Genomic DNA, 5,595 nt, shown 5'->3' with positions numbered 1-5,595 from the left:
GGCGTGATTCAATACATTCCTTGTTTTACTTTAAAACATTTCCTGCGTCAGGTACTATCATTTCTAAAGTGAAATGAAGTGTCAATTTGGCTCTATGTTCCTTGGGGCCCAGGAACTGAAATCTGCTGAATCAGCAGGAAGCAATTTCAAAAAGGGATCCCTCATTGCAGTTACATCTTGTGCTCATATCTAGGAAGTCAGTTTTCATGTCCTGATGCAGCCTGTAGTGCAGAAGTGTATACAGTTGGCTTCCTGATCAAGAAAGCCGATTTGTGAGTGTCAACACGATTTACATTCTGCTGGCTCGGTTTGTGCTTTCAATGTCACGAGCGCTATTTGCAAAAGGCATAATTGGAAACAAGCCATGCCTGCTGCACGTATTTGCAAGGTGGTAGGAATTGCATGTTACTGCTCTTTTAAGAGCACCCCTGTCATCTAGCAAATCAGAGAAACAGAACCAGGAAGTCGCAAAACATTGTCTACGTGTAGAAACAAGCTGTCGCAAGCTTAAAAGCCAATCATGTCACTGATACATGCCACGCCACTCCAAAATATTGTCTGGATCTAGACAGGACCTGCATACGTACCATTGGCCTTTTGGTTTGAGAGAGCTTGCTTCAGTTTTGCATCCTGTCTGGTTCTCTTCTACTAATGTTTCGTTGGATGCCAAGGGCGCTTTTAGTAAAGCAGTAACATGCAATGCCTATGTTTGTAGTGCATGCAGCAGGCATGACATGCTTCTGCTTTCACTGTTTGCAGAGTGTCTGTGGCATTGAGCAAAGCATGAGCTGAACCAGTAGGATGTGAATCAGGTTTACACTCCAAAATGAGCTTTCTTGATTAGGAGGTCAAAGATATGCTGCACTACAGGCTGCATCAGTACTTGGGTCAAGTGTCCTGCGGACGTCCACCGATCATAAAGGTTGGTCCGCGGAACAGTGCTTGGACGTCCAGCATGCGACGATCAACTTCTCACATCCACTGGACGTCCCACGATGGAACAGAATTTTCCGGTGGACGTCCTGTGGCTGTTTTAAAAATGCACGTCCGTTTCTGGACAATTCACGGACGTCCGAGCGTCCGGGTTTTGATGTCCACTGGATTTTCCACGGACCGCCATTTTCTTTGCACCGGACGTCCCTCGGACGACCGCCGCATGTCTACCGGACTTTCGGCGGACCTTTGGAGACGTCCGACGGACGTTGAGTATCCGTTGTCGGACATCCGCTGGATGCTCAACGGATTTCTTTGGTCCAATGGGTCTATGCTGTAGCGCAGCGATCAGCGCCGCCATCGGCGGCGCCGAGTATTCTGAGGCAGCCGGCGCAGTCGGGTTACAGTGTACTAGAATACGTAGTCGGGTTGCGTTCGCGTTGTACGGCGGGAAGCATCTCGACTCTCATTTTCTGCGGCTTTAAGGAAATCGAATGTCTTCAGAGCTACTTCCGAAAACCAATATAAATTCTAGCTCACTTTAACCAATACTGGCGAAAGGACACCGCCTGTTCGAGAATGGTCATGTTTAGAACGTAAACGGTGTCGACGTCACCGCGAAGTGCGCGCCGCTTGCAAGGGAACACCCGCGCGCACAACTTTGAATTTCGCGTGAGTTGACGGATTTTTTTTTTTTTTTTTGGTAACGAAATTCATTGCCTCAGGGCATCACTCGGATATGTCATGATGAATTAAGAAATTATTAAATGAATGAAAATGTTTTAAACGTAGGTTTTCATTTGCCTATTGCGTTCACACCTCATACCCAAACATTGAAAGTGCAGAGAGGATCTAAGAAAAGATTGATCGCCGTTTCTTCTTTTTTTTTCTTCTTGCTGTTTGATTACAGCAGCATAATTTCGTCGCGGTTTCCCTTTACAGTTTAATACCATGACGGACACTGTTCGTGGTGCACCTTCGACAGTGCCGCGGAGGTTACAGGAGGCATGGTGCGGTACCCGCTACGGATGTCGTGGCGATTGTAAGCATTGTGCGGTTAACGTGCGTCATCAACGAAAACGCATTTAGTCGCGGAGGTCCCACCTCCGTCCTATAGGCCTGCGTGCCGGGGGCGGGGAGTAGGGGGCCTCCTACTTCGGTGGAAAAATAAAGTTCTTAACAACAACTGGCATGCATTTTGTACCTCCGTACCACAAGCTTGGGGAAAGCCGGCGGGAAATGCTGGCACTCAACGGTAAAGCTTCCGTAAATGAGGTAGTTAGAGTTAGGATTTTTTACCGTTGCTACTAACGATGGAACGGTCTATATCGTCTGGGACAAGACACTCTTGAGCAGCTTGAGCAGTCGGTGCAAGAAATGTTTGGCGCGGAACGATAGAACGAAGTTCCATGCTCCGCGTACACAGTATCACGGCCACACTCCGCCACTTCGACTTTTTCAGCACCTTAAGAACTATTTTACATATAAATATGCTTATCCAAATCTGTCATTGGAAGTTGTGAAGTTGTGTGGCTTTGAGGTTCCAAATAGACACCGCATTAAAAATTCGGTTCACAGATCCACGACCATTTTTTTTTTATTTCGCCTCCGATGAAACGCGACTGGAATTCGATGCTGAGGCTGTGCGACTTCTTTGTGGCTTTTCTGGACGTTACGTGCTTTAAAACGACAATGCCACTCGATCTTGCACAGCATATACCAGTACACGCCAGATTTTACAGCGCGGAACGCGTACTGAGGAGAGTGCCCCAATTCTAGCGTGCGACTCCCCGAGTCAGAAGTTTATATATCGTTTCCTCCGCTCAACGGGCAATCGGCTTATTTTAGCTCTTTGGCGTATATACGCCATTGGCCCCATAACCAAACGAATTTCAGTTACATTACTCTCTCACAGCCATCCCCTTCTCTCACCATTCTCTCCAGGTTCTCCCAGCAAGCGGTACGCTTGGGTTTCCTTCGCGATTGTGGAAGTCTTTCTCGCCGCCCCTGCGCTTATTTTTATTCTTGCTCACATCCGTAGTAGTCGAAGCATCGCACGAGACCACTGAAGTCACTAAATGAGTAAATCACAGTCACTGGGATAACAAAACGCGAACGCAGAAGGAACACAGCGGCCGCAACATACATGGCGTCAGCTTCTGCGCCGCCTCAGTATTAGCTCCCATCGGCCGCCAGGTGGCGCCACACGTCTCAGCAAACTCTCAGGGAATTTGCCAGCGACATCGTCCGGAGCTAAGTGCGCTTTTATATTTATTGTTTAGCTTTGAAAGCGTATTCTCCTGCATGCGTTAAAGCACTAATTTCAAATCATAGGACCAGGGAAAGCGGAGGTAACCGATTTTCCCTAGGTAGGTAGGCGGGCTGCCTATGGGTTGGTGCAATGTGACGAGTGCAGGCGCTGGTGCTACATGGATGAAACTGGTTTTGAAAGCTTAGATGACGCGGGGGAGACTAGTTTCTCGTGCAAGTTGTGCGTTAGGTTTAAGGAGACCATTCTGAGGCTGGAGGTTAAATGGGCCGTAAAGATTCAGGAGCTCGGGAGGGACCTGAAGGTCGAGAGGGAGAAAAGGATGGCGCTGGAGGCACAGGCAGTAGAGCTGGTTAGGATGGAAGGGGCAAAGACCGACCAGCTAGAGGAGATAGGGTCTCAGCTCAGGGAAGAACAAAAAAAGCGAGCCGAGCTGGAAGGTGATCAGGTGAAGGCGCTTATGGCGCGGGCAGCTAAAGACCCCGGGTCGGAGCAAAGTCAGGGGGTGGATGAGACCAGCGTGAAGTCCCCTCAGGATGAAGGAGATGGAAAGGAGGCGGGCATAGAAAATCACCCGGTGGCGGTGGAGTCGCAATTGGAGGCGGCTACACGATGCTACAGCGAAGTAGCAAAACAGTTCGCGGGAGGGCTAGCGACAAGCCCGGAATCGCGCGAGAAAGGTGAAACGCCGCTACGACAAGAGAACCAACGAGAGCGAACCGGGCGGCAGTTGGCGCAAGCTGGAGATGAAAGGCTAGATCGTAGGAGAGTTCTGGTGGTGGGGGACTCAAATGTAGCAAGGTTTGAGGAGGCTGTCCTAGCAACAGTGAAGGGTGACAGGAGTTTGAAGGTGGAGGCCCAATCGGGGAAAGGTATGGTTGAAGCGATGACCAAAGCCCAGGAGGTGGTAGGGAACAACAAGGATGTAGAAACCCTGGTCATCATCCATGCTGCATGGACTCAATGATGTCTTGAAAGGGACGAGCTGGAATCTCGGGAGGCAGTTAGATGTAGGTATAAATAACATAAAGGAGGCCTCTGAGAAAGTACACGTGACTGTATGCACAATCCAGTCCAGCAGAACAGAGGGGAGAGTAGTCGAGGCCAACCGGGTCATTAGGAGCCTAAGCCGACGACTTGGGTACACCACAATGGAGGTTAACAGGGATGTGTACGAGGTCGGCCTCCACCCGTTTGCACGAGAAGGCATCCACTACAGCCGGGCCACCGGTAGGAGGGTAGGAGGCAGGATAGGCCGCCAGGCAACAGCTTTTTTAGGAGGGCCCAGGGCCCTGAAGCCACCAGTGTAAACAAAGGCGACCAAGAGGACGAACATAGATTAGGGAAACATAGAAGCCATAGGAGAAGCAACAGGCATGAGCGCAAGAGCCAGATTAATTCAGACATTGGGTATATTAACACGCAAGGAGGCAGGAATAGGCTAAATGGGAGGAAATAGAAGAGCAGCTTAGGCAGAAGTTAATGGTTTATGGATTTGTGGAGACGCATCTTCGGGACATGGAGCAACCACCCTGTAACCCTGATTATGCATGGGAATACTGCAACAGAACAGAGGGCAGCAGAAAGGGAGGGGAAATTGGGGCATTCATCCATAAAAGTACAAATTGGCAAAGAGTCAAACAGGAATGTAAGGAACATTTATGGCTAAAAGGAAAAGTGGCAGGAGAGCAAACACTCCTTGGCTTTGTATACCTGTGGACAGGAGCAACTGCCAAAGAGGAAAACAAAACAATGGTAGAATGTATAGCAGGTGACATTAATGAGCTAGGAAAAGGATACGAAATAATTATAGTAGGGGACATGAATGCTCATATAGAAGATATAGATGGATACATAGACTCGACAGGTACCATGCTGCTGGATATGTGTGAAAGACACGACTTAGTTGTCTGTAACAGTACTGAGAAGTGTGACGGGGTCATAACGTGGGAGGTAGGGAGTCTGCATTCGACAATAGATTATGCGATAATGTCACACAGGATGTACGATAGGCTAAGGGTCATGAACATAGATGAACATGGTGCCAGGAGTCTAGGCAGTGATCATAAACGTATCAAGATGAGTTTTGGAATAAAAACTAATTTAGGAATGAAACATGATGACCAGCCAGATGGGATCTTTTACTCGGAGCAGCAAATAGAAACAGCAAGCACCCAAATTGAAGCAGTAATCTCTAAGGATAATAAAGCAGAGTGGACCTACACAAAGTTAATGGGACTGTTTGGGCTAGTGTTGGATACGGTGCGAGCCAGGAAAAAAAGCCCCGCCGGGTGGTGCAATGGTAAGACGCCCGACTACTGTGCCGGAGTTCCCGGGTTCGAACCCGACCGCGGCGGCTGCGTTTCGATGGAGGCGAAACGAAGAGGCGTCGT

General features: G+C 48.9%; 1 pseudogene; it reads left to right on the top strand.

Annotated features, from left to right (window-relative positions):
- The first annotated feature begins 3,362 nt into the window (after positions 1 to 3,362).
- LOC146203109 (uncharacterized) lies at positions 3,363 to 4,512 on the top strand (annotated as a pseudogene).
- Positions 4,513 to 5,595: the final 1,083 nt, after the last annotated feature.

This window comes from Amblyomma maculatum, chromosome 1 (genome assembly GCF_055883805.1).
Source record: "Amblyomma maculatum isolate TAMU_Amacu chromosome 1, ASM5588380v1, whole genome shotgun sequence".
In the NCBI taxonomy this organism is placed as follows: domain Eukaryota; kingdom Metazoa; phylum Arthropoda; class Arachnida; order Ixodida; family Ixodidae; genus Amblyomma; species Amblyomma maculatum.
This window is presented reverse-complemented; position numbering and strand designations above follow the sequence as displayed.